General features: G+C 37.6%; 1 protein-coding gene across 1 annotated transcript in view; it reads right to left on the reverse strand.

The window, feature by feature from the left end:
* Positions 1 to 22,922, reverse strand: part of DLG2 (discs large MAGUK scaffold protein 2) — a 1,005,691-nt gene that overhangs the window by 341,624 nt on the left and 641,145 nt on the right. The gene's annotated exons all lie outside the window — the stretch shown is intronic.

Below are 22,922 nucleotides of genomic sequence, written 5' to 3' on the forward strand. Positions count from 1 at the left end.
AATCGTAGAGAGAAAACTACTAATAAAAGCAGCATCTATTTTTCTTTTATCAAATTTCTCAGAGAACTTTTGATTACTTTTTAGCCTTTTTTTGAATTGGTAGGTCAGGCATGAGATGCATTTTGTGTGTGAAAGCCTGCATGTTGCCTGTGTGCAATATGTCAAAATTCAGATTCTGTATTTTACATTCACAAGTGATACAGATTTAATTACTTAAGAGATGTACATGCAATCTACAGCTCTGCTATCAGCACCTAATTGTGAATACATTTTCAATATTGGACTAATTTATAATCCCAGGAGAAAGATTTAGGACTAGCCAGGTCTTAATGCTTGTCAGCTAGCTGCAATATGAAAAACAATTTAACACTGAAACACTCTTTACATATTTTTCTGTAGCGTTAATAAGCTTCTTCAGGCTAGCGTTATAAATTTAATCTCCCTTTCATCATTAGAGACTCAGGTTATTTTCCCAATATTTTAAAACGTGCCTAATTATATGATTCAGTCAACACCAACCTGCATTATAAAAATACTTCAAGAATACTTCCCCGTAAGTTTTCCTATATGTCATATAGGTAATGATACTAATCTCCCAACATGTAAGAATAGAATAATGTATACTTATAAACACTGCAGGAAGCTTGGAGCAAGAGCCTTAAAACATGGACAAAAAAAGTTTATTAGGATAAGTAGCATTTTATTTTAAGAAAAAAGGACAAAAATAAGGACATTCTTATTTTTATTCTTAATTCCAAAAACATTTTTTTAAAAATATGAATTAACCTGTGATTTTTGATGGGGAAAAGAGCAGGATGACAAGGTGCTATTTGGATGCCACAGTTAGTTAGGAAGGGGAACAAAGCCAGATATAATATAAGAAAAGGGCATGCCTGAAGAGCTTTTAAAACTAAGAAAGTTTGCCTGCTGTGTGGGGCATGCTTAGCTGTTACAATTCTTCACATAAAGCTCATTAAAATTCTTCATAGGAAATAATTTTTGAGAAGSTTTCACATTTTCAGCATGCTCTCTTCCTCCTCCTGTACTCTTTTCCATTAACTTTTTAGAGCTAAAATATATAGCAATGCCAAGTGTAAGCAGTGATGTGGTAAAACTGCAGKAGAATCAGTGCTAGCCCTTGACATTTATCCATAAATGTGCATCTGCTGTACTGCAAGACTATTCCGATTGTGCCCCTTAGGAATAACCTTTTAAAAGAAGAGGCCAGCACTCCTCACAGGCACTTTTGTATCCTAAAAATTTCAAGCAATTATTCTGGCTGCAGTCCTGCACTTGATCAACAGGATATACAAGCTGTCACACAGGAGCTTGCTCAGCGGTTATGTATAGACCTGCAAGGTTTTCTTACACCAGAAAGTTAGCTGCAAAATTTAAGTGCAACTCCACTTTTTTTTTCTTTTTTTTTTTTTTTTTTTTTTCCATCATGGTTCTTGAAATACCTGCATCTACACAGAAAAATCTTTTCTCTTTGCATGTAGTCACTGCAGCTCATGGTGAACATGGCTAAAAACATGGCTCCATCACATATGGAAGCTGGCTTCTTAATAGCCTTGGGCTGAAATATAGTGCAATAGAAGCATTCTAGTTAAAATCTTTTGTATTCTGCTCTGAGCAGCAGTACTGATATAGAGATTCCTCTCCTTTCCTCATATTTTGCCCCCTCTTATTAGCATGGAGTTTCATCAATACACTGTTAYATTAAAAGTTCATCATAGTTATAAGCTGTAACTCCAAGTTCCGACTAATTACTGSTTTCTGATTCCTTCTGCAAAGGTTAGCTTCCTACTCTCTACCTTTTGTATCCCCTTCTCCCCCATCCCATAAAATTATGTTCACCATCTTCACAGCTTCCAAGACTTTCCTTGGCRTGTCCCTCTCTCCCAATGATTTTGTGTTTACCCATTAAAAGGTATCCTGTGTTCAGCTCAGAACAACAGCYGAAGCATCACTCACTCACTGTATTTTCTGAAGCAGTATATTCATAGTTTTCCTCCTGCTGACTGTCATGTTTGGGAGCTCCTCATAAATATCTGTCAAGTTAATTCACCRTCCTTTTTCGAAGCCTTGCTCTTCTAGGATGCTTACAAAGCAAGTTAACAATGAGCTCAGAGGCCTGGTGATGATGCAGATAAATGTTTAATAAGATCTAATAACAGCAGATACAGAAGAGAGGAGGTGTAAAGCAGCAGAAGTMTTCCTCCTAGGAGATATTCCATAGATATTTTTTAATTGAGGCTCACTTTTAAGCCCAAATATGCTTGTCTATTTTGTTTCAGGATTTTTTGGTAGAGTTTAGCCAAAAATCCCAAAACATAACCAAGGGACAAAAAATCCTGAAAAATTCTTGAGAAAAYCTACTGACTTTAATGGTGTTTCTCAAACATTATTCATATGGCCAAATATATAAGGATCCAGACCCAAATTCTTTTATGTTCAATTTATATCAGCTGAATTTTTTCTTAACCAAAATACTGCTGCTGTTAACACTATCCCTCTGTCCAAGTTCTCCATTACTACTGCTGCAAAAATCTCATATAATTAGTTTCTGACTATACTGGGAAGACATGCATAAAATTACTTAGCTATAGATGTCTGAATATTTTTTTTAATTGTTAGTTTAGTTTCTTACTAGCGTCGCTGCCTTTTATTGCAAGGCCTCAAACATGTGCATAACCTGACAAAAGGAGTAATACAGTATAACATGTCCAGTTTGGCTTAAAAAAAATAGTGCTGCAATTTTCTCCTCTCCATATTGGTCCTCTCAGGCTTCTCAGGGGATTTACCATCATGCTCAAGCTTTACTTTTCGACCACAGGAACTTAAGTCCAACTACCAAACCAAGATAATTTCTCCCAGCTCAGCCCCAGAGGCCTCCTTCTTGTTCTCAACTGAAAGGAAGGTCAAGTCCTTCCTCTTAAGGTTTACTACAGAAGCTTGCCTCCTTTATGACTTTTTCAGGTTGGGCTTTGCACCTCCACAGGGATCACCTGAGCCTTTTATTGCTCAGTCAGAGAATGGAGGAGACCTGGCTGTAATTCTGCTGCTCCTAGAGGAGCAGACAACCTCACCTTTGACAGAGGCACAATATCATTTCAGATGACTTGTGCTGTACCTTCTGTGAACACTAAAAAGCAACACCTAGGGTCAAAATAAAATAATAGATGATTTCCACACCAGGGAAAGAGAATAAAACTTGCAGGTTCTAGCTATTTTAAGTCTCTTCCCTCTAGACTTGTTATACTACCAACATAAAGATCACAGAAATAAAGCCAGAAAATCCCCAGAAGGCAATGATTTTAGGTAGAAGACCATGAGACCCATCCTTCTTCTTACATAGCCTTTCCTCTTGTGTTTCCTTTATTTTATACTCCATTATAAGCAGGCAGGTATCAAGCTGCATCTTTATAGGTTGCAGCATCTTTATACTGTCACAGCTCAAAAGTGCTTGACATCAACTTCTGTGGAAACAGAGTTAATCAATATTGAGAACTTCTGAAGTTATTTTCCCATGACATTACAGCTCTCCATGGATGATAGTTCTCCATATGCTTCTACAGATGATTTCCTCCTTATTGTGTCTCATTTTGTTTTGTTTTCTGCTTGAGAGCTGCCTTTTGCCTTGAAGCAAAGTTTGATTATGAACAGTACAAAGTCATTCAGTATTTATCAAAATTACAGAAGAATAAGCACAACAAGTGGAAAGGAGATCAGAAACACACAGCAAGGACAGACTGAGTTCCCTCCTGTGTAAGGGCCAAGGGATTTGTATTTTACCACATTAAATAGGCATGCACAATCACATAGAAATTGTTTTTTGTTTTAATTTCTTTTGTTTTCRTTCTAATCAGTAAGGTGACAGAACTCAGTGTTTGGCATATGAGCTTCACAGAATTTCTTTGAATTACTTAATTACTTCAGTAGTTCTTAAAGAATTTCTGACAGCTTTTTTTAAGTGGCACAATTTTGAAGTTCTCTGATATTCAGTAAGATAGATAATAGACAGGAACYGCACAGAATTGACCTAACTATAGCTACAACCTCACCCTGTCATGACAAGATAATAACAACTCAGTCTGTGATTTAATAATCTTGCAATTATTGTTCTGTACCTCTAAAAATTTCTATGATTAAAAATTTCTATGACTTAAGAAAATCTTCTCTTACCAAATCGCATGTTATGAGAAGAAGAATTTTTTRTATTACAGAAACCAGAAAGAGAAAACACTGCCTAGGTACTTTACTTTACTACTCTTAGTAGTGTACCTAAAATATTTCTAATTTAATCTCAATACATTTGTCTTGCTTTGTTTCCTGTGAGTTTCTGACTTATATTCTGTTTTTTACAGAAAAAAAAATATTTTTCTCTCTCATTTTTTTATAGATGGTTCAAACTGTGTGAATTGTATGATGTTATCATACATCATATTGTATGATGGCTTGAATTGCTGCTTAAATTTGCATTTTTCATCAGAACAAGTTTAGCCAAGAGAAGTCGCACAAAATGATAGCTGACTCATTCCTTARTACATGTTATAATTTTTTTCTGTCTTCCTTTATTACTGCTTTAAAAGATCCTATCAACTTTGTTGCTTGATCCTGCTTAAAAAGTTAAGTCTATTGAAATTTACCATGGGAATTATTCCTTCAGATCTTTAACAGTACTAAAGCTTTGTAGATTCAGTAATACCTTGCCTTTCCTGAATCTAACCAATGCTGATTTTCTCTTGTTTATGCAATATTTCAAAATATATTGACATGAAGGCAAGTTATATCCTCTGAAGCTGGTATTGACTTTGCATGGACTTGACARAATTTCAGAATTTGCCAGGCATACATCAAAATCCTACAAAACTTTTCAGCTTAGGTTACTACAAAAATTCATTTAGGGCAACTTTCTCACTGTGAGTAAATATTGCACACTCTTCTGATGTTTGGGAGTTCTATTTTTGTTGAAATGGGCAAGATTGACTGRTTTTAAGTCTTCTAAAGCAGCACTTTCAGGTATGAGTAAATGTTCATTCCCAATCTACTGTTAAGACTATTTCAGATAGTAGAAAAACACAGACATTACTTCCATGTGAAATATACTCTGAGAGACATAATCTGAAATTTGACTTTTTCTATACATTTTAATAAGTTTTTTTAATCACTGTATACTCATCTTTGATCTTTATGTTTCTGTGTAAATGAAGTCATACTTTGAAACTTTCTTATAAAAGGTAAAAAAAGAAATCAAACTAATACTTATTTTCTACAGATATGCAAAAGAGTTTGGCTGGAACACTCAGTCAAATTTAYTGTTTGCTCCAAGATTCATCCCTTACAAGAGATATTATTTTATAGGATTTATTATCCCATTTTAATGACAAAGACATTTTTACAAAATAGGAGTACACAAGACATAGCTAAGACTACTCACAGATTTGGTTCAGCTTAGTGTTCTTCCCTCAGGATACCTCTGGTTCAAATTTTAAAAATCAACATCTACTTCCACAAAATCACAGAATCAGTAAGGTTGGAAGGGACCTCTGGAGATCATCTAGTCCAACCKCCCTGCTCAGCAGGGTCACCTAGAACATGTTAGACAGGGTTGCATCCAGGTGGGCCTTGAAGATCTCCAGAGAAGGAGACTCCACAACMTCTCTGGGCAACCTGGTCCAGGGCTCCATCACTCTCACGGGGAAGAAATTCCCCCTCGCGGTCAGGCAGAACTGCCTGTGCTTCAGTTTCTGCCCATTGCCTCTTGTCCTGTCACACGGAACGACTGAAAAGAGTTTGTCCCCGTCCCCTTGACACCCTCCCTTCAGGTACTTGTACACCTTGATCAGATCCCCCCTCAGGCTTCTCTTCCCCACGCTGAAGAGGCCCAGCTCTCGCAGCCGTTCCTCATAGGGCAGGTGCTCCAGCCCTCTGATCATCTTTGTAGCCCTATGCTGGACTCTCTCCAGTAGCTCCATGTGTGTCTTGTCCTGGGGAGCCCAGAACTGGACACAGGACTCGAGATGAGGCCTCACCAGGGCTGCGTAGAGGGGCAGGATCACCTCCCTGCACCTGCTGGCAACACTCTTCCCAATGCACCCCAGGAGACCATTGGCCCTCTTGGCCACACGGGCACATTGCTAGGCAATGGTCAACCTGTCATCTACCAGCACTCCCATGTCCTTCTCTGCAGAGCTGCTCTCCACAAGGTCAGCCACCAGCTTGTCCTGGTGTCTGGGGTTATTTCTCCATAGGTGCAAGACCCTGCACTTGCCCTTGGTGAACCTGAGGAAGTTCCTCTCCGCCCAACTCTCCAGCCTGTCCAGGTCTCTCTGAATGGCAGCACAGCCCTCAGGTGTGTCAGCCACTCCTCCCGGCTTGGGATCATCAGCAAACTTGCTGAGGAGGCACTCCATCCCCTCATCCAGGTCATTGATGAAGAAGTTGAACAGCATGGGACCCAGGACTGAGCCCTACGGGATGCCACTAGCCACAGGCCTCCAACYAGACTCCATGCCACTGACGACRACCCTCTGAGCTCTGCCTTTCAGCCAGTTCTCAATSCACCTCACTGTCCACTCGTCTAACCCACACTTCCKGAGCTTMTCKAGGAGGATGTGATGGGAGACAGTGTCAAAAGCCTTGCTGAAGTCAAGGTACACAACGTCCACTGCTCTCCCCTCRTCTGCCCAGCCAGTCATGCCWTCAGAGAAGGCTATCAGATTGGTTAAGCAGGATTTCCCCTTGGTGAATCCATGCTGGCTATTCCTGATCACCTYCTTTTCCTCCATATGTCTGGAGATGACCTCCAGAAGGAGCTGTTCCATCATCTTTCCAGGGATGGAGGTGAGGCTGACCAGYCTGTAGTTGCCTGGGTCCTCCTTCTTGMMCTTCTTGAAGACTGGAGTGRCAYTGGCTTTCCTCCAGTCCTCAGGCATCTCTCCAGTTCTCCATGACTTTTCAAAGATGATGRARMRTMRYCTAGCAACAATATCCGCCAGCTCCCTCAGTACCYGTGGGTGCATCCCATCCGGRTCCATAGATTTGTGGATGTYTAGCCTGCCCAGAAGGTCTCTAATCCTTTCCTCCTCAACCAAAGGAAAGTCTTCCCTTCTCCAGACTTTCTCCCTCACGYCCAGGCTGCAGGATTCCTGGGGGCTGCCCTGAGCAGTGAAGGCTGAGGCACAGAAGGCATTCAGTAATTCTGCCTTCTCTGTATCCCTTGTCACCAGGGYCWCCRCCCCATTCAGGAGCAGGCCCACATTCTCCCTAGTCCTCCTCTTGCTACTGATGTATTTGAAGAAGCCCTTCCTGTTGTCYTTAATGTCCCTTGCCAGACTCAATTCCACCTGGGCCTTAGCCTTCCTCACTGCATCTCCACACACTCTGACTGAATTCCTATAATTCTCCCAAGTAGCCTGTCCCCTCTTCCATGTTCAAATTTTTTTTCTTCTTCTGTTTGAATTTGGTCAAGAGCTCCTTGCTCACCCATGCAGGCCTCCTGTCCCCTTTGCTGTACTTCTTTCTCCTATGGTACCAAATCTCCTCCATATGCTTGAAGACAACATCCAGAGTGAGCTGTTCTATCACCTTTCCAGGGATGGAGGTGAGGCCGACTGGCCTACAGACAAGAAAAATTAACACCTAGCTCCATAAACCATATTCACCCTTGATTTATAGTAGTAGGTTTCCTCCATAAATACCCAACAGCACAAGAAAGTGAAAGTTTAGAATGAGTCAAGCTTAGATAAGTGTTGGGAACAAATTTTTGTGGCAAGAGACAGGGYCAAAAAAAAGCCACTAAGGAATGTAGGGGAGGAAAGTTAATCAAAAAATGTAGCCTACAAATGAGACAAATAATTGTAAATATTGACATTAATTGATGAACTAGKAACAGACAAAGATTAGCTGCTGCTCTGAAATAGTCTTTCAGAGGCTCTTTCACTCTCTGTACTAAAGTAGGTAAGTTTACTTAGTTTGGCATCTAAGATAGTTATATGGAATGAATACCACTAGATATGCCAAGTGCAAGATGATCATCTGAGATTCCCAGGAAGATCAGTGTGTGCTAAATACTTCTGCAGAGTTTGTTCAATACTATTTTTCTCCACAGAGTAGTTCTCATCTTTTAAAAATACATTTTGTCTGCCACCATCCGAGAGCGCTATGATATGGGAATTTTCTACCCATCACTCTGCAGTGTCTTGTTCAAGAGCAAATGTACAGCAGGGGTGTTTTACCAATTACTSAACAATATCCAGGTCAACAGCACACAGCCACAATGCAAACAACACGATATCAAGCTAATATTTCATCCCACTGATATGAATAGGTGATTTTTATAATGTGTAGAACACTCTCATCTAATATGTGATTTTGATAGAAAAATTAATATAAAACCCTCCTACTCCAGGCTCTAAGATCTTTAACTCCAGACTAGATTCCATTCTGCACTTCTTTCAGAATCTGAAATTTGTATTATCATTGTTTTTTAATTCTGAAGATAGATTAAAATATGCTAAATTATGAAACTATTTCTTGGCATATAGTAAGTGACTCTTTGGTCATCTCCCATCCTAATACCAAACCATTCTAATCCTGTAGAGCCTGGGCAGCATGATAAGAATAAAGATGCAAATCATTCAGCCAATGTTTTCAGGTATTTGCACACTCCATCCTATCCTGTACTTTCTTCTGTGTKTTTTTTTTTTATCCAAAGCTCAAGTTTCAAAAGCCTAAACATCAAAGCCACCATTCTATTTCATTCAGAGAACAAGGACATTTGCATATTTATCAGTATGATGTTGAACTCTTTTGTACTTTCAAATCTTCTCAAGAGTAACATAATTCATGAAATTCTCACTTCTCCCACGTATGTTGGAATGCTCCCCAGAGCCAAAGTTTTGAGACTCTGTAGTTATGTTATGCTCCATATGGTACCAATTTTCATCTCTCACGGTGCCATTTGTTGTTTTCAAGCCCCTTATCTGGTTCAGTACATTCATTACAAAACCACAATACACCAGACTACAACTGCTTTGTACGCTTACTCTCACTTGCTCTCTGTAGAGGGACTATGTTCTCACAGCCCTGTCTGGATGAAGTACAACATTCAGGAAGAAAAGTTTTAAAAAAGATCCAAAGGATTTATTTTTCCATAATACTAGTGAAATCTGTGAGACTGTAAAACAGCAAATCTAGRGAAGAAATCAAATTACTATAGTCTCTTGAAAAAAAAAAATGCTCTGACAGATTTTGATGTATACAGATTGATGCAAATGAACAGAAGTTTGTTTTTCAAGATCTAACGACTTCACACCTTCTGTAAAGGGTCAWTTTTTTTTTCATTTATAAAATGATAAAGAAACAAACAAAAAGGAATCAGGAACTCTCATTTTTAGCTATAAAGCTTTAAAGAGCAGGTAGTGCTTTTTAAAATTACCACCACTACCATCCGTCCTCTTTGGCATCTCTACTAGGTGCACATTAACTGCTTCTGAGCAGCACCACACAGGCATGCCTGCTTTTTTCTTCAACATACTTCTCATCCTACTACCCACTGCTCACTTTAGGGTCTGCCTTTCCCACTGTCTTGGGGTATCATGACCTTGCCTATTCTGGCTCATACTGAAAAGTTAGGTARTCTATATCCTTGCCTACTTAGTCAAATACAATGAAAGAAAACCAATATCACAAGATCAAATGGTCTGATGAATAGCTGAAAAATATGGGGCAAAAAGGAGGCATTCAAAAAGTTTCATCAAAACATGGATGCATGCTCTTTGGAGGAGGGAGACCCTACTCCTRAAGAGTGAATGTCCTGTAAGACCTTTAAGAGCTTTCACTTCACTTGAAAAGAAATTTTCCTTGTTGTATTCTGTCACTCTAGGCTAATACTAGACTTTTCATGAGCCAGATGCTGTGAGCTTTCTGCTCTCCCAGGACTNTTGAGAAAAGGAAAGCACCTACCACATATATTTCTGGACATACGTCAGAAAGTAGCAGGGTAGAGGAGGAGAACAAGAGTGAGAATAAAACACTATCCAGAACTGAAGGGATAGCAAAGCTTATTCAAGACAGAGGCTACTTTTAAAACTTTGATAGGATCATCATTGAAGCTTTCACAATGCAATTACCTGCAAAAACTGAGAAAAATAACAAATTGAAATTCTTGTAACTGTATCATAGTGGTAGACAGCCAAGTCCTGTATGTACCAGGAAGGGAACAGAAACCTGATTTCACCAAAGAAAAAAAAAGCATCTAAGTACAGTTTCACCACCAAGTGCTAGCCATTAAAAGGTAAGAAGAAAAACTCCTACTAATGACATAAGTTCCCCTCCAAAAGATGACACCTGCAATCCATTTCTGCTGATAATTCAACGCTATACAAAAAAGAAGTTGAAAATCCTGCTGKGTGTCTTGAAACAATGAGCAAATGCAACACTCGCCTTGGCTAAAGCAGTTTGTAACCCTGTGGAATATTGCTGCGTGCATAAAGGGGGTTTCTTGTACAGACTATTGCCATAGCATTGCTTTGTAAACACGCAAGAAATTTGAGACACTTTGAGTATTAAAGGTGCTATAATGAGCCCAAGTCCTAAGCTATTGTCTAAGCTATTTTCTTTTCCATTTGACTCTCATATTAACAGATATGAAGTGAATATATACAAGTTGTTTTCGTCTTCTGATTTAATTATTTTTGGCATATTTTAAACGTATTATGGCCCAAAGATTTCTTCTACTGAAAGATATATAAGATTAATCATTCAAATTAAAGTTATGCAATGTTTACATCTCTTATAAAATTTTTATAATCTTTTTCTCTCCAAGTTTTATTCAATTCAGCATCAAAGGCAAAGGAAACAAATGAGTAAAACTCTTAATTTCCTCCTCATTCAAAATGATGATCTTTGTGGCATGCAATTTAGAAGAAAAAGCTAAACGATTAATGAACTAAAAGGCCCTTAAGGGTTTCACATTCAAGCACAAATCCTAAGGGCAAATAACTGAGTATTCTTAGTATTGCACCATTCACCTTGCCATCATTGTCTTACTCTAGTGGTTCAGCACACAAAGCTTTGCATCACCCTCTCTTTTAATACAAATTAATTTCAGCTTTCAGAACACTTATTTTTTATTTGGAATAACACTTAAGACTTTTCTTTCAGGTATCATGATGCTAAACTATAGATCTCAGTGAAACAGATACAAAGAATGGATGAATAACATAAAATGCAATTCATTATACATTGTTTTTTTATAGACACACCTCTAAATCTTGTAATTTTTTCCCAGCTCTATCCCACCCTACTTTATTATAACATTTCATGTCAGCATCCATTTTTTTTCTTGTTCCTACCAAACCTGACTGGARATGACCCTGAGCAATCTGATCTAACTTCAAAGCTAGCCCTACCTGGAGTAGGAGCTTTCATTAAATGACCTCCACAACCAATCTTCCAAACAGAACTATTTGCTCATTCTAYAAAATTCCAGTGTTACAAATATAACACAAGCGTTCAAAATCTCCTGCCAGTCTAGCATTCATAGAAAATTTCCATTCTCAATWTTATCTTAAGATATTTATGACATTTAAACATTTTGCATAATAATATACTTACAAAACTTACCCCAAGACTTACTCCAAGAGTGTAAGAATGTTCCTGTACATTCTTAACAAAGTGCAGAGGTTTTCTTGACATAATCSCTATGAAATTCAGATGAAACTCATAGCTAAAACTGTTCCTTGACTATCCTCCAAAAAATTATTTGAAACTGAACAAATTAATTCTATTATGTTAGAAATACACAGTAACTACTTCTTTATATTAGAAACATCAATTTTACAGGTATCCTTCTAGGAGCAGCAAGTGAAGAGRAATCTTTAACCACCTGCCAAACTTGGTTAAAAACGTTCCCTAGATAATATTTTCCTGCTTTTTCAGAAATCAGGTAACATAAGACTCACTGTTCATTTACTTACATCAATACCTATAAAAACTTTGGTTTGGTGGTGTTCTAAGCGAACTTTTTCCATGTATAAGTAAACACAGAGAACATAGTGCAATAGAAGTAGGCTGCTATTCTTGTAACCTGTGTATAATGTTAGGTATTATTTTATTAGAAATTCAAAGGAACTCTAAACTCCCATATTCTGCATGAGATTTATGTCATGGCAATAAACCATATAAATATACTTAGGACAAGCTAATAGAAATTTTAAAGTTTAGTAACGTTATTTTCAAGGTGGCTACAAGTGATTCATTGGCTGWTGAGAAGAATGGTTTTGTCATTCATCGAAAAAACAAGTCCTCTCCTCCCCAGCTTTACAGATGCTGCTTTTTCCTTTTTGAAGATTACAGAAAGACAGAATTTGTCTTACTGGACAAATGGAAGTTAGACTTGTTACAAGTTGGCCAGAGTGCATTTTTTTAAGAAGAAAAGCAAGAAGCAACAAATTGTCAATATCCAAAGATGTTTTCACTTGATCTCAGACACTAAAGATCACACTCTAAGGTGCCTCTGTAGCTAGGCTATTTTGCTCACACAGATGAACTTGCCCAAGGATAATAACAGCTTTGATAAGTGAAATTTTCAGAAGAATCAACCTGTTTCTATTGATGCCTGACATAATCACCACCTGGTTCAGAAGATGCAGACAGGCTACAAGAAAATGCTTTTGAAAATCAAATCTTTTATCTGTTTTCCTACCACATTAGATCTATTTTTTTTTGTGTTAGCAGTACCTTTCCTGTCACTAGAGGCCTTTTTAGTTGATTAATTTTAARAGTAGCCCATCTCAGAAATAAACTTGAAATTTCTGTTGTTGATAGCATTAAAAAAAAAAAAGGCTACTTCTACCCTGTTATTATAGTGCATTCCATATTCCTTCCCCAGGCAGCAAACTAATAATGCAAAAATAAAAGCTGGAAGAAATAGCCCTTCAGAAAAGGAAGTAGAAACTGTGTGTATACTTGAGCAATGCAAACGGGTTAGAAATTTGGCTTATTAAACATAATACTATGCATTACACTTCATAGTAGGCCTTCCTAAAATAACTTTCCCTTTAAACACTATTGACTAGGTTTAGAGACAGAAACAATTTCAGTAGCAGACAAAATTATTACTAACTCAGCATTTRTAAGTATCCTCCAAAGTGAAGCCTCCTCTCCCTGTTTTTACCGTAAACATTCACATTAACCATTGCCGTTTCAAGACTTTTAATCCTCACATCCACCTTCTAAACCACAATGATGTTCTTATGCTCCCTTTAGAGTTAAGGAGTTGTGGCAGAGTAACTCGCTGGTAAGGTGACATCGAGGTGGATTATGAAGCTGGGCACTGAACGTCATTTTACTGATATCCAAAAGCCTCTTGARTAACACCAGAATACACTGATTTATGAGAACAAGGAAATGTAAACATCCCTTTTTTTTGCATTATTGTAATTTTTTGTATAAAATAGGTGCCATTCATTTCACCTGAATCTTCAAAGGTTTAGCAGAAGATATTGGCTGAGCTAGGCACCCTGCCCACCCCCGTATACACTGGAAAGACAGACACACTTTTGCAGTGCAATTCATCAACATGAAAACTGGTACAAGTCAAAATGTTTCGTAWACGTTTATCAATTACAATCAACTTTCATTTAATAGTTTTTTAGCCCTGGCATGCAATTTGTGGTCTAAAATGAGAACAAAAATTGAGGTAAGGAGGGATGTTAAAAAGYAAGGAAGAGAGAGAACGAGATGAGAATAACTAGGAGCTCAGTGAGGAGGAACTCATCTGGGCTGCCAAACCTGATGGGAACTACCTTTCTGGAACAGGCGGCACAGAGGTTTACATTTCAAAGGAGAGCCTTAATCACGAGGCACACTCTCTCTGATCTAATGAATATATAGTCGTACATTCGAAGTGGAACAGGTCCAACAGGAGGGAGGCACAACTCCATAAAGCTAGGCGTTCATCAAGGACAAATCCCTGCTACAGATAAGCAAAGAAGGCACGTCAGTCCCATTTTCCCACACCCTGGATAAGTATTATATGCACTAATCTGAACCTTTTCCCTCTCGCTCACCTTATTTCCCCCAAGAAAAACTGAAAGTTATCAAGTTTTTGCCGGTAAGGAGGGAGAGGAAAAGATACCTCAAAAAACTGTGATATAGCACCTCACATYAAACTCCCACCTTGCCATTGCTGATATACAGCCAAAGTAGAAATAGGAGGAATTATGGCTGATAACTTGGCAGGATCATTCTGGMAATACAGCTTTCTGGATACGTTCCAGATTCCTTCTGGGAATTCACTCTAAAGATAGTAGGCATTACCCAAAAATATTTAACACAAGGAACTTGCATTATATGCATTAATACATCTTAACTATTTACTTTTCTCTTTGGGGTTTTGTTTAAAACCCTATTCAAAGCACACCAATAACCAAAGAATGGTTATTCTAAACACTGAATAACTCCCCATTCCCATGTCTGATTACAAAATATGCCAATTTAAAGACAAATATATTTTAACATATATACCTCTAGTGTAATACCTTGTCCTTGTGATGTGTAAAATCCAGAGTCCATTCTGCATCACAGTTTTATTTTGCATGCTTAAATATACTTTTTGTATAGATTTAATGTTCCAATTTCATCTATTTAAGAAATAAATTAGAATATAAACCCAGTCACATGAGACAACTACTTATAAGAAAACTGTAAGGACTCCTCCTTAATATTAAAAAAAGTTCCCATTTTCACGGTTCATAATAGATTAATCTTTTCATCCAAGTAACATAATTTGGAATTCTCTGCTTGAAGTCACCAAGAAATCTATGTCAATTCTTAAGGACTTCTAACTACAGAGGAGTAAATGACTACTGTTTATGGGTGTAACTGAGAAAACATAATGAGAAGCACCAGGAAAGTTAATGTCAGAAGGATTTGTCACCTATTTTCAGCTACTCTAAAGCACATATTTCTGATTTTACAAAACTTTGACTACTGCAAATCAAGGAAGATATTACTGAGGCTACTGAAGTTACTGAAGCATCATATTAAAGGCAAGAGTTACTAGAAGGAAGGCAATCCACATACCTTTATGTACTTCAAAACACCCTAATAATGGTAATGTCAAAATCAAGGGTGCAACTGCATTTTTCCAGCCTAAATAATATTACTCATGAAAATTCTAAAGCTAGAAAACAAATTATATACAGTCMTTGCAGTATTATCTCCTCAGTAGCAAATATATGTGAAAGGTAAAAATCTATCAAAAAATCCTGTAAGTATCATAGGGAATTATTTTTTAACATTTATTAATGTTAGCCATAATCTCCAAAGTTATCCAGGAGAAAAAAAAATGGATCGCTGTGAAAATTAAAAGATTGGTATTTGCTCTTGGGAAACTGGAGGAATAAAAAGATGATCAAAAGAATCTCTCCACTGAACAGCACTTCGGTCACAGCAAACCTATGGGACCTACTATCACAGATGGTAGCATAAGAAATGCCCAAAATTTAGAGGCGTACACACCCTTGCTTTCTATGTGCGCCAAAACCCGCATGCTAGGAAGATTTAGATTCTGAATAAAAGCAACAATCAGTGAGTTAGCAAACAACTTTAAAAACAAGCAAATGAAATGGCCATTAAAAAAAATCTTAAGGAAAAAAAGTGCAATTTTTTTTCCTCAGTATTCAAATGTCATGGGGTAGTACATGAAGCACAGCAAAAGAGGGAATGACTCTTCTACACATATCAAGACATTTCAGTGCTGACATTAGCTTTCTCTATATATACCAGTGTCACACTGATTTAACAATATCTAAAATGATATGATAATTTGATGTAGATAAAGCTATATACAGTATTTCAAAAAAGTAAAATAAAATCCTTTGTCTTTGGCAAAGATGTTTCCTACAATGAAAAACTCAGAAATATAGAAAAGAAAAAAGAAGAGTTGGAAAATCCCCTTCCTTCACTCCTTTTAAATCTAAATTTAGGTGCACTGTTTGGCAATACAGCTGGTAACAACTTACAGGATCTTGATGCACATGAATCTCCCCCAAAACCTTTCCCTCCTGCAGTCAGTTGCATGAATAAAGATGTGTAGGAATTAAAACATTCTCTTCCACAACATGCAGACAGCTAGCACAGCAGGGCAACGGCACTTACTCATATGCCAACAACATGCAAGTATCAGCTTGTCCCCCTCACCTATCCAAGATTCACAGATATGTCATTGGCTTCACCRACTCTGTTCTACACACCATGTGTATCAGTATGAAGGAGGGTAACAGATGTCAATATATTTAATGATTTGAGTCTTTTAAATCCACAGAACCATAAAATCAGTAAGGTTGGAAGGGACCTCTGGAGATCATCTAGTCCAACCTCCCTGCTCAGCAGGGTCACCTAGAGCATGGTAGGTGACCATGCTCTCTGGGCACCTCTCTGGCAACCTGGTCCAGTGCTCCGTCACTCTCACAGGGAAGAAATTCCCCCTCACGCTCAGGCGGAACTGCCTGTGCTTCAGTTTCTTAAAAGAAACTGTTTGGTAGCTATGCAGTTGAGCACATAGGTTCTACTATCTGACTTGAYCGTTTCGAGCACGCCTGGTTTTACAGATGCCACATCTTAGAGCCTACACTAACGTCACTGGTGCCAGCGAGAACCGCACGCGGTTGATACCGCCGTCTACCCTCTGTTTCTCCAAGAGCGCTCAATATTCATTCGGAGGCAAAATGCTTGCAGAGCTCTGTCTCACTTAGAGTGCAGTAAACACTCTTAGTTCTTTTAAAACACTTCTTTCCCTGTCAAATTTAACAGTAATGAGCCAACAGCACTTAGGTAAAACTGAGCAAACACATATAACCAACTCACTTATTCACTTCACTAAGAAATGCCCTTGAAAGACTCAAATTACCTCTTACAAGCAATTAATCTTTTGCTGCCCTCAGCCCACCAACACAGAATGTTTTCTAATTATTAGGAACATTTTTAAACTTCCAGCACAAAGATGGCGTTATTATGATAGTTAAGAAAAACACCTTTCTTTGAACAGATTAGCATGACACACACACAGTGGCATGTTGGACTGCTTTGTTAGAAGTATTTAGACGACACAATCAGTAAAACAAGAAAGTTTCAAATCTAAACTTAAGTTTGGGGAACTTTACCTGTGAAACCATATTTGCAAGAGTTTTGCACCGAGAGTGCACCCACTGCACAGAGAGAGCAAGTGCTGTTGAAAGGAGGATTATTTTTTGTTGGATGCATGAAATTTAAAGGAAAGGATATGAGCACATGGCAACATGATTTGAGTTCTAATTATTTCAAGGACTGATAAGATATTTATGTGAACATACACAATTTCCTCCAGATTTAATATCAAGTTCACTCATTATACAGATAGATAAAAAGAATAGTCTTCTTTCTCAACTTTTCCCAGCGTAAAAATAAAATTCAGCGGAAGTTAAATAGTCATAAAATAGGCTACCTATTAAAAACAAGTAATGAATTTTAACTAGTGGATTGTACTTGTTCAGCAGAAATTTTATATTTCCTGAAAGCCTCTCCCTTGCCCTTCTGCTGAAGATTACCCACTCCAGCAAGCCAGCTTTTTAATGGAATCAATCTGAAATATATAAACTCATAAGAATGCTTAAATCATTAATAAATAGCAATTTCTAGCAGAAATATGGCCAGGGAAGACTACACTGTAAAAAGCAAAAGACAAATATTAAGAGGTGTAGCACATTTCATGGCTATGGCTGAATCTTCAGTGAAACCTATACAACATATTTCCACTWCAAAAATGAGTCCAGCACATGTTTACATCATGCCTGCAACTATTTTCCTTTTTTAAAAAAAGAAATCATTTTAATTTTTTATTTTTTTTATAGTTAAGTAACTGRCTACTGCATCACGGTTTTAACAGTAGAAGCCAGAATATTAGTTTATCCGAAGCTTGCTCCTGTTGTTTATTCCTACAATAGTCTCACAGATTATTTCCTTTTTTTTTTGCTATAGAGCATACTTTTTTTTTTTTTTCATTTTACTTAAAAACTAAAATTCCACTGTGCTTTAACTTCCTTCAGCTCTTTTTTGGTATCCCAAATCTTAAGTCATATCTGAAGTCTTATAGAAGTAATTTAGCACTTCAGATTTTAGTTTTATGCTTTGTCCTTCATGCAATACCCCCAAAGGCATGCTTTCATGGAGTTTTTTCATGGATAACTCCATGAATTTCATGGAGTTCTTTTTGCTTTTTCATGCAATTATCCTACAATTAAAATAGACATTCTTGTGCATGAATGAATCAGCATCTTGATAAAACAATAAAAGAAAAAATAAAATGAAGGCTTGCATCTTAAGGTTTAGAAAATCTCATAGTAACTGTAATAAAATTGTAAGGTAGTCTKTATTCAAGATGCCAGGACTGATGGCAGAAGGCATCAGGTGCACCTAGGACGGTCTAATCCGAGGGGTACGACTGCCCCTCAGGGCATGCACAGAAAGGTCACTTTTTTTAAAGGAAACTTCTCCCTTTGCTCAACTTGTTTTGAACGGAGGGCAGAGCAGCTTTCAGAGGCCGTCCAGGGGGCTCTCCCCAGGGRGACAGCTGACGAGATTTTTCATCCATTTTTCATTGTATTTTGTTTAAAATAACAACAAGACAATCCCTTTTCTTTCTTAATTATTTTTCAGTATTTCCTTTCTTTTCCTTTCCTTTAACTCTCTAGTTAATCTCTAGGATGTGCTGTGATTGCTGTTTTCTTGGATCTCTTCTTTTGCTGATATTGATCTTATTGTGTTCAARCTTTCTTCTAGAGTCAAATTTAGCTAAGTAACTGCATTCCCTGTATAAGTAAATCAAACAGAAGTCTACAGGAACATCACAGCAGGTTTAGTTAATCAGCACTTGAAATGCTGCTAAGCAAACAAGAATCTATGAAAGAAAAATAAGTTCCACAGTCATAGGTTTGATAATTGTTCAGTGAAAGTATCTGTATGTTTTTTTGTGTRTTCCTTATACTACGTTATACAAACATACACTTACAAACATACTTATGAAGTTTCATATGAACGAATTCTTATCCTTTGCCAGTGTAGGGAATTTTTTCCCAGGAGTAGGTGACATACTGCATAGCAGCTCCCACACCAGGCTGAAACAGATTAGACAGGGTAAAAAGGACATTTTTTCAGGGACTCCAAAAGAGAGGAAGTAAACTCATGAGAAGCATGAGGAAGTCTTTAGGAAGCCAAAGAAGGAAAATACAGAAATGACAGCGAATAGGAGGTAGAGAGGAGATGGTGTCACTTGACAAGAAAGCTGGGAGTTGAGAGAAAATGAGGAAGAATGTAATTCTCAGTGCTAGAATGGCTCACAGTGGTGTGTCCTCATAGGAAAAAATCAGCCTGAGTGGGGCCAGACCAAAACCCCCCTCCTGTTTGAGGCTTCTCAGACTACAGTATATTTTATACTATAAGGTATAAACTTCTATAACACAATAATCATRAACACGTGTTAATTTGGTGGTGTAACAACACAAGCTCTGGAAACCTTCAGTCATCCAAGCTGATCCTTAAACAGTTGGGGAATGTTGGTGAGTCAATACTGAGGCAATACTGGGAAACTCAGGCCGATGTTGCTTCTCTGAAGAAATACCATAGTAACCTGGCATTAGCAGCGGTATTTAAATCCCATGAAATAAAATAAACTAAGGAGAGGATGATGGAAAAGAGAGAAGGGTCAGTATAACAGAGATGGAAGAAAGGGGATATTTATTTTCCACTTGACACCTAGCATTGAGATGGGAAGAAACAAAGAGATTCTGTCTACAGGAGTGCAGCAATTCCTAGGAAAGAGGATATATTTGAAAAAAGAATTCTATATGATTCCTGAGGATAATGAAGATAATAAATGGAGCTGAATATAAAGAAGACCTTTTTTTTTTTTTTTGAACTTTACTATTATGTTAAATCACAAACAGTATTAGAGTCCCTTCCCAACAAGACTCTACATAAATTAAAATTGGTAAAAATTTGAAATTTCTGGCCAAGGGGAAATGTTGCCGTCTAAGCAAATTGCTTTCAGTTCAGATCATCAGAAAAAAAATATTTCTGATCTCACAAAATGGTAATTACTTTAAAATATTTTTGTAGCGATTATCATAAACTTTTATGAAAAAAAATCCTTATGGAAAATTCTTCTCACAAAAACATATCAGAGATCTCTAGCAAAAGTATGTCTTTCTCAACTTTTTACATCAGGAACTCATCTTCTTTTGAACAGTTATTCAACCATAACACAGGGTGAAGCTTAAGAACACAACCGCAGATGAGAAAATGGACACAGCCAAACCTATAAGGCATGTATATTTAAAGAGGTCTTGCAATATATTTATACAGCAATATAAACACATAATTACATGCAGCCAAAGTCATCTGCCCCTGAAACCATCATTAATTTCATATCATTTAATATACTTGTGGTTGTATGTTTACCAACATTTCCAGGAGTTCATAAAATATGCATGATCTCAAGTTGCTAATTGGCAAGTTGAAGGCTTTGCTTTCATTATTTATTGACTACAGTCTTCTCCTGAACTGTTTCTAATTAAGTGAGGGCTTAGCATTGTACCTCTATGAACTGTCTCCTTAGCCCTCTGATAGAACTGTTCTGTATGGGTAGTTTTGCTGTTGCCTTTTCTGTTTCATATGGTCCCAATTTTGTTGATGCACGTACATTGCTTTTATCAAATGCTACACCAGTACAAGAAGTCATGAACCTGGATACTATGGATATGCTTAGACTGACCCCTAGGCATGGAAAGGCACGAGGTCATGGCGTTTAAGCCCAGATTGCCACAGCCTTTCACGATGCCCTGGATGTCCCGCTAACATCACTGCATGGAAGGCCCTTTGGAAGAGACTACAGCGCTGGGATACAACCAGATGTGGATCCCCCAGGAGCTTGGGAGCATTCCTGTGTACCCTGGTTCAGCACTTAATCTGTTAAATGCTGTGCTAACACAGATCTCCAACAACCTGAGTTTATCGTCTAAATGTAAGAAGATGCATAGAAAAACAGTAGTACAAAGAAATGGATTGCAGAACACAAGGAAGCAGTGAGACATGCTGTCCAGCACGCTATGCAGAGGTCTCAGAGCTTCAGCTGCCAAAAAACAGTTAACTTCTCGCAACATCACAGCAGAGACCAGTTTTTGAAAGGATCTTGGAAAAGCACAATGACAAGATGGGAGTAGTGAAAAGAACTCTCAGTAAGTTTCTGGATAATGAGTTTGATTTAATTAATAATTGACACTATTTTAGATTGCTAGTTTGCAACTAGCTCATCTCTGCTCATTACTGTAGTATCCTGCACAAAAACATTCAGAACCAAATACTCAGCATGTATAAAGCAACAGATGGTGGCTTTAATTCTTCTCCTTGTTGTCACTACTCTTTCAGCCTTGCCTGGTGCAAGACAAGCACCCTGGAATCTGGCCTTGCAGTGGCCTCAGGGAGGCACTGCTCTGACCTGTATGCCACGAACCACTCAACTTCATAGCCTTAACAGAGCTGTAAGGATCTGCTTAAGCTGAGGAATTCCAATTTTTTAAAGTCATGACATTTTGCAACACCTAAACATGTGATGATCTAGCTGAGAAAAGGGGAGGAAAAAAAAATAAAAAAGGAAAATTGATCAAAAAGTCTTATATGCTGAGCAGTGAATCATAAATAAAATTAAACCGAAGATAAAATCTGCTAATTTAGAGTAGATTTTTAAAATAAACTGAAGAGAAAGAYATCTAAGGAAAACTACCTCACTCCTACTGAAATTCATTGTGTTTCCAACTATTTCAATTAAAACCTAGGCCTGTAGAAGATTTGCATTATTTTTACTATTGGGGATAGTGGTGACAAATGAAGCAATCAATGGAACAAGAATCTTGCATTGTACTCATGGACAAGAAAGAAAACAGCAGTAATATAAAAGACTTTGTCCTTTGCCAAAATAGGCTGGGTCAAGAACAAAGCACTGAAGACAAGTTCACAGAAAGAGGTGTGAAATGTGCCTCAAAAATCAATAATAATACAGTAGCACAATTCAAAGTATTATTTTTCCATTTCTCTTTTCAGGAGAAAAGAGTGATCAGTGGCAAAGCTGGATTAGGTCCCTAGCTCTCATTCCTGGTGAGCGTGGGAGTGAAAGTAGGTGGATTCTCTAATTTAAACTAAAGCTACACCAATTAAAAGTAGAAAGGAAAATAAATCATGCTTATGTCCACCAGTGAAAAATTTTGGGAGAAGAAACRTCCCCTTCTTCCTCCAAACTTGGCAAGGGATATTTTTCATTATTTTTCAAAGCTACTTCAGGGATAAATTTCCCTTCTCTAAAACCCATTAAGATCTACTTATGAAAAATAAAAATAACATGAATAGAATAGCCCAAATCTACCTYCTGCACTCCATGAAGAAAAACATTTAAATCAGAGCTGTAATATCATGTTGAATATAACAATGGCAAAATCAGAGCAACAGTGAAACAACAATGAAATTTAGTGAAACTACAGTCAACTGTAGTTCAGTGAAAAGGTCAACTATTATTAAACACATTTAGGAACCCTTTGAATCCTAGATTTCTTCACTTTAAGCAAATTAATAATGATTTCATCATTTATATCATGTTAACTCTAGGAACTCCTATCACAGAGCAGAACCTGATTATCCTCGCACTTTACAAACACAGAAGGTGCTACCAGCCAGATAATACTGTAACTTCACCGAGCACAACCGCCCGAGGAGGGATGGAGAGGACACTTTGATGCATCTGGAGCAGGTGTCGATTCGAAATCACAGTCCAGCCCTGAAGTGCTAATTTAACTTGTGACTCGCCCTCCCTGCAAATGAGGATTTGA

This window comes from Rhea americana, unplaced genomic scaffold, assembly GCF_003343005.1.
Source record: "Rhea americana isolate MKP2758 unplaced genomic scaffold, rheAme1 scaffold_235, whole genome shotgun sequence".
In the NCBI taxonomy this organism is placed as follows: Eukaryota; Metazoa; Chordata; class Aves; order Rheiformes; family Rheidae; genus Rhea; species Rhea americana.